We start from the raw sequence: 13210 nt of genomic DNA, 5'->3' as shown, positions 1-13210 counted from the left end.
AAACATTTATAAACCCCAGTACTAAAACACTGTGCTCTACTCTGTCTAAAACATTTATAAACCCCAGTACTAAAACACTGTGCTCTACTCTGTCTAAAACATTTATAAACCCCAGTACTAAAACACTGTGCTCTACTCTTTCTAAAACATTTATAAACCCCAGTAGTAAAACACTGTGCTCTACTCTGTCTAAAACATTTATAAACCCCAGTACTAAAACACTGTGCTCTACTCTGTCTAAAACATTTATAAACCCCAGTACTAAAACACTGTGCTCTACTCTGTCTAAAACATTTATAAACCCCCAGTAGTAAAACACTGTGCTCTACTCTGTCTAAAACATTTATAAACCCCAGTACTAAAACACTGTGCTCTACTCTGTCTAAAACATTTATTAACCCCAGTACTAAAACACTGTGCTCTACTCTGTCTAAAACATTTATAAACCCCCAGTACTAAAACACTGTGCTCTACTCTGTCTAAAACATTTATAAACCCCAGTACTAAAACACTGTGCTCTACTCTGTCTAAAACATTTATAAACCCCCAGTACTAAAACACTGTGCTCTACTCTGTCTAAAACATTTATAAAACCCCAGTACTAAAACACTGTGCTCTACTCTGTCTAAAACATTTCTAAACCCCAGTACTAAAACACTGTGCTCTACTCTGTCTAAAACATTTATAAACCCCAGTACTAAAACACTGTGCTCTACTCTGTCTAAAACATTTATAAACCCCAGTACTAAAACACTGTGCTCTACTCTGTCTAAAACATTTATAAAACCCCAGTACTAAAACACTGTGCTCTACTCTGTCTAAAACATTTATAAACCCCAGTACTAAAACACTGTGCTCTACTCTGTCTAAAACATTTATAAACCCCAGTACTAAAACATTGTGCTCTACTCTGTCTAAAACATTTATAAACCCCAGTACTAAAACACTGTGCTCTACTCCGTCTAAAACATTTATAAACCCCCAGTACTAAAACACTGTGCTCTACTTTGTCTAAAACATTTATAAACCCCAGTACTAAAACACTGTGCTCTACTCTGTCTAAAACATTTATAAACCCCAGTACTAAAACACTGTGCTCTACTCTGTCTAAAACATTTATAAACCCCCAGTACTAAAACACTGTGCTCTACTCTGTCTAAAACATTTATAAACCCCAGTACTAAAACACTGTGCTCTACTCTGTCTAAAACATTTATAAACCCCCAGTACTAAAACACTGTGCTCTACTCTGTCTAAAACATTTATAAAACCCCAGTACTAAAACACTGTGCTCTACTCTGTCTAAAACATTTCTAAACCCCAGTACTAAAACATTGTGCTCTACTCTGTCTAAAACATTTATAAACCCCAGTACTAAAACACTGTGCTCTACTCTGTCTAAAACATTTATAAACCCCAGTACTAAAACACTGTGCTCTACTCTGTCTAAAACATTTATAAACCCCAGTACTAAAACACTGTGCTCTACTCTGTCTAAAACATTTATAAAACCCCAGTACTAAAACACTGTGCTCTACTCTGTCTAAAACATTTATAAACCCCAGTACTAAAACACTGTGCTCTACTCTGTCTAAAACATTTATAAACCCCCAGTACTAAAACACTGTGCTCTACTCTGTCTAAAACATTTATAAAACCCCAGTACTAAAACACTGTGCTCTACTCTGTCTAAAACATTTCTAAACCCCAGTACTAAAACACTGTGCTCTACTCTGTCTAAAACATTTATAAACCCCAGTACTAAAACACTGTGCTCTACTCTGTCTAAAACATTTATAAACCCCAGTACTAAAACACTGTGCTCTACTCTGTCTAAAACATTTATAAACCCCAGTACTAAAACACTGTGCTCTACTCTGTCTAAAACATTTATAAAACCCCAGTACTAAAACACTGTGCTCTACTCTGTCTAAAACATTTATAAACCCCAGTACTAAAACACTGTGCTCTACTCTGTCTAAAACATTTATAAACCCCCAGTACTAAAACACTGTGCTCTACTCTGTCTAAAACATTTATAAACCCCCAGTACTAAAACACTGTGCTCTACTCTGTCTAAAACATTTATAAAACCCCAGTATTGAAACTTTTATAGCTCCCAGTTCTAGATCCTATGATTCCTATGTTCTTTTGAACCCCCCTGATCAAATCAAATTATATTTGTGAAATGCTCCGAATTCAACAGGTATAGAAATTGCAGTGAAATGCTTACTTACAAGCCCTTAACCAACAGTGCATTTGTACGAAAAAAAGGTTTTAAGAAAGTAGAAAATAAAAAATAAAATAAGACAAATGTTAAAATAAAAAATAGAGAGCAACAAAAAATAACAGTAGCGAGGCTATATACAGGGTATTACGGTACAGAGTCAATGTGGAGGCTATATACAGGGTATTACGGTACAGAGTCAATGTGGAGGCTATATACAGGGTATTACGGTACAGAGTCAATGTGGAGGCTATATAAAGGGGGTACCGGTACAGAGTCAATGTGGAGGCTATATACAGGGTATTACGGTACAGAGTCAATGTGGAGGCTATATACAGGGTATTACAGTACAGAGTCAATGTGGAGGCTATATACAGGGTATTACGGTACAGAGTCAATGTGGAGGCTATATACAGGGTATTACGGTACAGAGTCAATGTGGAGGCTATATACAGGGTATTACGGTACAGAGTCAATGTGGAGGCTATATACAGGGTATTACGGTACAGAGTCAATGTGGAGGCTATATAGAGGGTATTACGGTACAGAGTCAATGTGGAGGCTATATACAGGGGGTACCGGTACAGAGTCAATGTGGAGGCTATATACAGGGTATTACGGTACAGAGTCAATGTGGAGGCTATATACAGGGTATTACGGTACAGAGTCAATGTGGAGGCTATATACAGGGTATTACGGTACAGAGTCAATGTGGAGGCTATATACAGGGTATTACGGTACAGAGTCAATGTGGAGGCTATATACAGGGTATTACGGTACAGAGTCAATGTGGAGGCTATATACAGGGTATTACGGTACAGAGTCAATGTGGAGGCTATATACAGGGGGTACCGGTACAGAGTCAATGTGGAGGCTATATACAGGGTATTACGGTACAGAGTCAATGTGGAGGCTATATACAGGGTATTACGGTACAGAGTCAATGTGGAGGCTATATACAGGGGGTACCGGTACAGAGTCAATGTGGAGGCTATATACAGGGTATTACGGTACAGAGTCAATGTGGAGGCTATATACAGGGTATTACGGTACAGAGTCAATGTGGAGGCTATATACAGGGTATTACGGTACAGAGTCAATGTGGAGGCTATATACAGGGTATTACGGTACAGAGTCAATGTGGAGGCTATATACAGGGTATTACGGTACAGAGTCAATGTGGAGGCTATATACAGGGTATTACGGTACAGAGTCAATGTGGAGGCTATATACAGGGGGTACCGGTACAGAGTCAATGTGGAGGCTATATACAGGGTATTACGGTACAGAGTCAATGTGGAGGCTATATACAGGGTATTACGGTACAGAGTCAATGTGGAGGCTATATACAGGGGGTACCGGTACAGAGTCAATGTGGAGGCTATATACAGGGGGTACCGGTACAGAGTCAATGTGGAGGCTATATACAGGGGGTACCGGTACAGAGTCAATGTGGAGGCTATATACAGGGTATTACGGTACAGAGTCAATGTGGAGGCTATATACAGGGTATTACGGTACAGAGTCAATGTGGAGGCTATATACAGGGGGTACCGGTACAGAGTCAATGTGGAGGCTATATACAGGGGGTACCGGTACAGAGTCAATGTGGAGGCTATATACAGGGGGTACTGGTACAGAGTCAATGTGGAGGCTATATACAGGGGGTACCGGTACAGAGTCAATGTGGAGGCTATATACAGGGTTTTACGCTACAGAGTCAATGTGGAGGCTATATACAGGGGGTACCGGTACAGAGTCAATGTGGAGGCTATATACAGGGGGTACCGGTACAGAGTCAATGTGGAGGCTATATACAGGGGGTACCGGTACAGAGTCAATGTGGAGGCTATTTACAGGGGGTACCGGTACAGAGTCAATGTGGAGGCTATATACAGGGGGTACCGGTACAGAGTCAATGTGGAGGCTATATACAGGGGGTACCGGTACAGAGTCAATGTGGAGGCTATATACAGGGGGTACCGGTACAGAGTCAATGTGGAGGCTATATACAGGGGGTACCGGTACAGAGTCAATGTGCGGAGGCTATATACAGGGGGTACCGGTACAGAGTCAATGTGCGGAGGCTATATACAGGGGTTACCAGTACAGAGTCAATGTGGAGGCTATATACAGGGGGTACCGGTACAGAGTCAATGTGGAGGCTATATACAGGGGGTACCGGTACAGAGTCAATGTGCGGAGGCTATATACAGGGGGTACCGGTACAGAGTCAATGTGTGGAGGCTATATACAGGGGGTACCGGTACAGAGTCAATGTGCGGGGGAACTGGCTAGTCAATATTGAGGTAATATGTCCATGTAGGTAGCGGTAAAGTGACTATACATGGATAACTGGGTAGAAGAAGGTAATTGTGGTAATATGTACATGTAGGTAGAGGTAAAGTGACTGTGGATAACTGGGTAAAAGGTGTTGCCCCCAGTGTCAAAGCCCAAGGTAGTCAAGTCTTGTTATTTTTGTAGACCTAGCCTTCAACCAGTGATACATTGTTTAAGTTTCTTTCCCATGAGATTCGGCTTAGGGAAGGGGTATCGTGTGGCTACAGCTTTGTAGTGTGGAACTTTCCCAGGAAATCAGACACTCTTTTTAAAGAGTACGTCAATACCTTCTTGAGAGGCCAACAAATGGCTTCAGGATATCCTACATCAGGCACTGATCAGGAAAGCGAAGACAGATACATTCAGGACTATTATGAAAAAGAGGGCATATGTCTTGACCCTGACAGAATAGAGGTCACCAAAGCCAAAATAAACGTGTGTAAACTTCTCTTGAACAGTTTGTGGGGCGAATTTGCTCAGAGAAGTAATATATTAACATCTATCATTAAAGATCCCGAATAATTATTGGAATACATTTTTTTCAGACCAATATGAAATTTCAAATGTTTAGTTCTTGAGTCAAGACGTATCTCTGTTGTAATGGAGACGTAACAAGAAGAGGGGTCTACCAGCTTCTACCACGGCCTATGGACTATATACCCTCATGGAGCAGCTGCAGAGGAGGGGTCTACCAGCTCCTACCACGACCTATGGACTATATACCCTCATGGAGCAGCTGCAGAGGAGGGGTCTACCAGCTCCTACCACGGCCTATGGACTATATACCCTCATGGAGCAGCTGCAGAGGAGGGGTCTACCAGCTTCTACCACAGCCTATGGACTATATACCCTCATGGAGCAGCTGCAGAGGAGGGGTCTACCAGCTCCTACCACGGCCTATGGACTATATACCCTCATGGAGCAGCTGCAGAGGAGGGTTCTACCAGCTTCTACCACGGCCTATGGACTATACACCCTCATGGAGCAGCTGCAGAGGAGGGGTCTACCAGCTCCTACCATGACCTATGGACTATATACCCTCATGGAGCAGCTGCAGAGGAGGGTTCTACCAGCTTCTACCACGGCCTATGGACTATACACCCTCATGGAGCAGCTGCAGAGGAGGGTTCTACCAGCTTCTACCATGGTCTATGGACTATACACCCTCATGGAGCAGCTGCAGAGGAGGGGTCTACCAGCTTCTACCACGACCTATGGACTATATACCCTCATGGAGCAGCTGCAGAGGAGGGGTCTACCAGCTTCTACCACGGCCTATGGACTATATACCCTCATGGAGCAGCTGCAGAGGAGGGGTCTACCAGCTTCTACCACGGCCTATGGACTATATACCCTCATGGAGCAGCTGGAGAGGAGGGTTCTACCAGCTTCTACCATGACCTATGGACTATACACCCTCATGGAGCAGCTGCAGAGGAGGGGTCTACCAGCTTCTACCACGGCCTATGGACTATATACCCTCATGGAGCAGCTGCAGAGGAGGGTTCTACCAGCTCCTACCACGGCCTATGGACTATATACCCTCATGGAGCAGCTGCAGAGGAGGGGTCTACCAGCTTCTACCACAGCCTATGGACTATATACCCTCATGGAGCAGCTGCAGAGGAGGGTTCTACCAGCTCCTACCACGACCTATGGACTATATACCCTCATGGAGCAGCTGCAGAGGAGGGTTCTACCAGCTTCTACCACGGCCTATGGACTATATACCCTCATGGAGCAGCTGCAGAGGAGGGTTCTACCAGCTTCTACCACGGCCTATGGACTATATACCCTCATGGAGCAGCTGCAGAGGAGGGTTCTACCAGCTTCTACCATGACCTATGGACTATATACCCTCATGGAGCAGCTGCAGAGGAGGGTTCTTTACCATGACACAGACTCTGTGGTCTATGTAAGTGTAACCGATGTGAAATGGCTAGTTAGTTAGCGGTGGTGCACGCTAATAGCGTTTTTAATCGGGTGACGTCACTCGCTCTGAGACCTTGAAGTAGTTCTTCCCCTTTGCTCTGCAAAGGGCCGTGGCTTTTGTGGCGCGATGGGTAACGATGCTTCGTGGTTTTATGTGAGGAAACCTGGTGATTGGACCCCCTCCTCCTCTCAGCAAGTATCTGGGTGGTTTACCATGACACAGACTCTGTGGTCTATGGAAGGAAACCTGGGGATTGGAACCCCTCTCTTAGTAACTATCTGGGTGGTTTAACCAGTGAACTGGAAGATGGTGACCATATGATAGTGGTCATCCTGTGGACCCAAAAGCTATGCTTTTAGGACTAAAAACAATCACGTAGTGTTGAAAGCCAAAGGCAAAACAATGAAAATGCCCCACGTGTAAACTAGTCGAGGGTTTTATAAACGACCGGAATAGTGAATTAGAAATGTTGACCTCCTACAAAGAGATTCCATCTACATAATGCCCCACTTACTAAAAGATTCCAGGCAGTCTATGATAAGAGATTGTTAGGGATACAAAGGGGTTCCATCTACGTAATGCCCCACTTACTAAAAGATTCCAGGAAGTCTATGATAAGAGATTGTTAGGGATACAAAGGGGTTCCATCTACGTAATGCCCCACTTACTAAAAGATTCCAGGTAGTCTATGATAAGAGATTGTTGGGGATACAAAGGGGTTCCATCTACGTAATGCCCCACTTACTAAAAGATTCCAGGTAGTCTATGATAAGAGATTGTTGGGGATACAAAGGGGTTCCATCTACGTAATGCCCCACTTACTAAAAGATTCCAGGTAGTACATTTACATTACATTTACATTTAACCTGTTGGGTCTAGGGGGCAGCATTTGCACGTCTGGATAAAAAAAATGTACCCGATTTAATCTGGTTACTAATCCTACCCAGTAACTAGAATATGCATATACTTATTATATATGGATAGAAAACACTCTAAAGTTTCCAAAACTGTTTGAATGGTGTCTGTGAGTATAACAGAACTCATTTGGCAGGCAAAACCCTGAGACATTTTCTGACAGGAAGTGGATACCTGATGTGTTGTATTGACTTTAAACCTATCCCATTGAAAAACACAGGGGTTTAGGAATATTTTGGCACTTCCTATTGCTTCCACTAGATGTCACCAGCCTTTACAAAGTGTTTTGAGTCTTCTGGAGGGAGATCTGACCGAACAAGAGCCATGGAACGATGATGTCCCATTAGACACCTGGCGCGCGAGTTCATGTTGGGTACCCTCGTTCCAATACGTTATAAAAGAGTATGCATTCGTCCACCTTGAATATTATTCATGTTCTGGTTAAAAAAGGCCCTAATGATTTATGCTATACAACGTTTGACATGTTTGAACGAACGGAAATATATTTTTTCCCCTCGTTCATGACGAGAAGTCCGGCTGGCTTACATCATGTGCTAACGAGACGGAGATTTTTGGACATAAATGATGAGCTTTTTTGAACAAAACTACATTTGTTATGGACCTGTGATACCAGGAAGTGACATCTGATGAAGAGAATCAAAGGTAATGGATTATTTACATAGTATTTTCGATTTTAGATCTCCCCAACATGACGTCTAGTCTGTATCGCAACGCGTATTTTTCTGGGCGCAGTGCTCAGATTATTGCAAAGTGTGATTTCCCAGTAAGGTTATTTTTAAATCTGGCAAGTTGATTGCGTTCAAGAGATGTAAATCTATAATTCTTTAAATGACAATATAATATTTTACCAATGTTTTCTAATTTTAATTATTTAATTTCTGACGCTGACTTGACTGCCGGTTATTGGAGGGAAACGATTTCCTCAACATCAATGCCATAGTAAAACGCTGTTTTTGGATATAAATATGAACTTGATAGAACTAAAAATGCATGCATTGTCTAACATAATGTCCTAGGAGTGTCATCTGATGGAGATTGTAAAAGGTTAGTGCATCATTTTAGCTGGTTTTATGGTTTTGGTGACCCTGTCTTTGACTTGACAAAACATTACACACAACTCTTGTAAATGTACTGTCCTAACATACTCTAAATTTATGCTTTCGCCGTAAAACCTTTTTGAAATCGTAAAACGTGGTTAGATTAAGGAGATGTTTATCTTTCAAATGGTGTAAAATAGTTGTATATTTGAAAAATTTGAATTTTGACATTTATTTGGATTCAAATTTGCCGCTCTTGAAATGCACCTGCTGTTGATGGAGTGCACCACGGGTGGCACGCTAGCGTCCCACCTAGCCCCAAGAGGTTAAGTCATTTAGCAGACGCTTTTATCCAGAGCGACTTACAAATTGGTGGATTCACCTTATGATATCCAGTGGAACAACCACTTTACAATAGTGCATCTAAATCTTTTAAGGGGGGGGGGGGGTTAGAAGGATTACTTTATCCTATCCTAGGTATTCCTTAACCTGTTAGGGCAAGGGGGCAGTATTTACACCGCCGGATAAAAAACGTACCCGATTTAATCTGGTTACCACTCCTACCCAGTAACTAGAATATGCATATACTTATTACATATGGATAGAAAACATCCTAAAGTTTCTAAAACTGTTTGAATGGTGTCTGTGAGTATAACAGAACTCATTTGGCAGGCCAAAACGTGAGAAGATTCTGTACAGGAAGTACCCTGTCTGACCATTTCTTGCTATTCTTTGTCATCTCTATTCATTACAAGGATCTCTGCTGTTACGTGACACTTCCCACGGCTCCAATGGGCTCTCAGAGCCTGGGAAAAACCTGAATGACGTAATTCAAAGCCCTGGCTGAAACACACGAGCGCTTTTGCTAAGTGGTCTATCAGAGGACAAAGGGCTTAGGCTCGTGCACTGGCCGCCCCCGTCTTTCTGTTTTTCCCTCTATTTAGCGAAACACAGATTCCCGGTCGGAATAATATCGCTTTTTTACGAGAAAAATGGCATAAAAATTGATTTTAAACAGCGGTTGACATGCTTCGAAGTACGGTAATGAAATATTTAGAAATCTTTTGTCACGAAATGCGCCATGTGCGCGACCGTTATTTACCATTGGGATAGTGTCTAGAACGCACGAACAAAACGCCGCTGATGGAACATAACTATGGATTATTTTGGACCAAACCTACATTTGTTATTGAAGTACAAGTCCTGGGAGTGCATTCTGACGAAGAACAGGAAAGGTAATCAAACTTTTATAATAGTAAACCGGAGTTTGGTCAGGGCTAAACTTGGTGGGTGTCTAAATGGCTAGCCCTGTGATGCCGGGCTATCTACTGAGAATATAGCAAAATGTGCTTTCACTGAAAAGCTATTTTAAAATCGGACATATCGAGTGCATAGAGGAGTTCTGTATCTATAATTCTTAAAATAATTGTTATGCTTTTTGTGAACGTTTATCGTGAGTAATTTAGTAAATTGTTAGTAAATTCATCGGAAGTTTGCGGGGGGTATGCTAGTTCTGAACGTCACATGCTAATGTAAAAAGCTGGTTTTTCATATAAATATGAACTTGATTGAACAAAACATGCATGTATTGTATAACATAATGTCCTAGGTGTGTCATCTGATGAAGATCATCAAAGGTTAGTGCTGCATTTAGCTGTCTTCTGGGTTTTTGTGACATTATATGCTAGCTTGAAAAATGGGTGTCTGATTATTTCTGGCTGGGTACTCTGCTGACATAATCTAATGTTTTGCTTTCGTTGTAAAGCCTTTTTGAAATCGGACAGTGTGGTTAGATTAACGAGAGTCTTGTCTTTAAATAGCTGTAAAATAGTCATATGTTTGAGAAATTGAAGTAATAGCATTTCTAAGGGATTTGAAAATTGCGCCACAGGATTCAACTGGCTGTTGAGTGGGTGGGACGCAAGCGTGCACGCGCGTCCTCAGTCTCATTGTTCTCAGATCGACCACTTACCAAATGCGCTACTGTTTTTCAGCCATGGCCTGCAAAGTCATCATTCAACGTTCTGGCGCCTTCTGAGAGCCTATGCGAGCGTTAGAAAATGTCACGTTACAGCAGAGATCCCCTGTTTTGGATAGAGATGATCAAGAAGGCCAAGAAATAGTCAGAGAGGGCACTTCCTGTTTGGAATCTTCTCAGGTTTTGGCCTGCCAAATGAGTTCTGTTATACTCACAGACACCATTCAAACAGTTTTAGAAACTTTGGAGTGTTCTCTATCCAAAGCTAATAATTATATGCATATTCTAGTTTCTGGGCAGGAGTAATAATCAGATTAAATCGGGTACGTTTTTTATCCGGCCGTGAAAATACTGCCCCCTATGCATAACAAGTTATGCAACCGCTGTGATAGATTTCAAAAAAGCTTCACGGGGAAAGCACACTTTGCAATAATCTGAGTATGGCGCTTAGAAACATACACTAGGCAATACAGATACCTGCCATTTTGGAGTCATCTAAAATCATAAATAGCATCATAAATATTCACTTACCTTTGATTATCTTCATCAGAAGGCATTTCCAGGAATCCCAGGTCAACAATAAATGTTGTTTTGTTCGATAAAGTCCATCATTTATGTCCAAATACCTCCTTGTTATTTGCACGTTCAGCAAGCTACTCCAAATGTAGGAAGCATGCCCAAAATTTCACGACGAAAAGTTTTAAAAAGTTCTATTTACGTTCGTTGAAACATGTCAAACGTTGTATAGCATCAATCTTTAGGGCCTTTTTAACATGGAACTTCAATAATATTCCCACCCAACGATTCCAATGTCTTGAAAAATGTTTTGGAACACAACTACCTCATCACGTAAATGCGCGGCAATGAACTCATGTCCTTCCCTGAGTCACCAACTCCCCGGCCTTCTTGTTCACTCTCTGTTCACTGCAAAAGCCTGAAACTAGGTTCTAAAGACTGTTGACATCTAGTGGAAGCCTTAGGAAGTGCAAAATGAACCCGAAGTCACTGTGTGTTGGATAGGCAATGACTTGAAAAGACTACAAGCTCCAGATTTCCCACTTCCTGGTTAGATTTGTCTCAGGTTTTTGCCTGCCATATGAGTTCTGTTATACTCACAGACATCATTCAAACAGTTTTAGAAACTTCAGAGAGTTTTCTATCCAAATCTAATAATAATATGCATATTCTAGTTCCTGGGCCCAAGAAGTAGGCTGTTTAATTTTGGTACGTTTTTCATCCGGCTGTGAAAATACTGCCCCCTACCCTACAGAGGTTAACGGGACTTTCAATAAGAATGACACACACAGCCCTGATTCCATTTTCTGCTTTGTGTTTCAATTAGGTCTTAGTAGAATAGAGGCATGTGATTCATGAACCATTACTGCGGTTGGAAAACATCAGAAAGAGAGAAAGGAAGCAGTCCATCCTGAACTGCTTCAAGGTCAGAAATCAGTCATGATGTTTCTCTAAAACACAGAACACTAAAGTTGGCCATGATGTTTCTCTGAAACAGTAAAGACTAAAGTTGGTCATGATGTTTCACTAAAACACAGAACACTAAAGTTGGTCATGATGTTTCTCTAAAACAGTAAAGACTAAAGTTGGTCATGATGTTTCTCTGAAACACAGAACACTAAAGTTGGCCATGATGTTTCTCTAAAACACAGAACACTAAAGTTGGCCATGATGTTTCTCTAAAACACAGAACACTAAAGTTGGCCATGATGTTTCTCTGAAACAGTAAAGACTAAAGTTGGTCATGATGTTTCACTAAAACACAGAACACTAAAGTTGGCCATGATGTTTCTCTAAAACAGTAAAGACTAAAGTTGGTCATGATGTTTCTCTAAAACACAGAACACTAAAGTTGGTCATGATGTTTCTCTAAAACACAGAACACTAAAGTTGGCCATGATGTTTCTCTAAAACACAGAACACTAAAGTTGGCCATGATGTTTCTCTGAAACAGTAAAGACTAAAGTTGGTCATGATGTTTCTCTGAAACACAGAACACTAAAGTTGGTCGTGATGTTGCCTTAGTGGAGGAGAAATCTCAGTGATCAATTGCTCAACTCTGATTTACCCAAAATACCTTGCACAACGTCTATTTGCACCTCTACCGGATGGAAACTATAAGTGTAATGGCTGATATGGCACTTACAATGTAGATTAATCACCCCCAAACAGGGAAACAAATCCCAATCAAAGGTTTTATCCCATGCTCCACTAAGGCAGTTATTTATCTTATAACTTGTCCTTGTTTTAAGAATTATGTGGGTAAAACTAACTAATTTAAAACTTCTTGCAGCGCATATCCCGTTAGCGGGATCGAGTTTTGTGAAATATCAGAGCGCCATATTCAAAACCACAAATCTAATAATTTCTATTTCTCAAACATAGGACTATTTTACACCATTTTATAGATATACTTCTCCTGAATCGAACCACGTTGTCCGATTTCAAAAAGGCTTTACAGCGAAAGCAAAACATTAGATTATGTTAGGAGAGTACATAGACACAATAACCACACAGCCATTTTCTAAGCAACTACATGCATCTCAAATACCCAAAACACAGCTAAATGCAGCACTAACCTTTGACGATCTTCATCAGATGACACTCCTAGGACATCATGTTACACAATACATGCATTTTTTTGTTCGATAAAGTTCATATTTATATATAAAAACAGCATTTTACATTGGCGCATGATGTTCAGAAAATATTTTCCCTCCAATACCGCCGGTGACTCAGCACCA

This window comes from Salmo salar, unplaced genomic scaffold, assembly GCF_965601325.2.
Source record: "Salmo salar unplaced genomic scaffold, fSalSal1 ptg000432l, whole genome shotgun sequence".
NCBI classification, from domain to species: domain Eukaryota; kingdom Metazoa; phylum Chordata; class Actinopteri; order Salmoniformes; family Salmonidae; genus Salmo; species Salmo salar.
Note: the sequence above shows the minus strand (reverse complement) of the source record.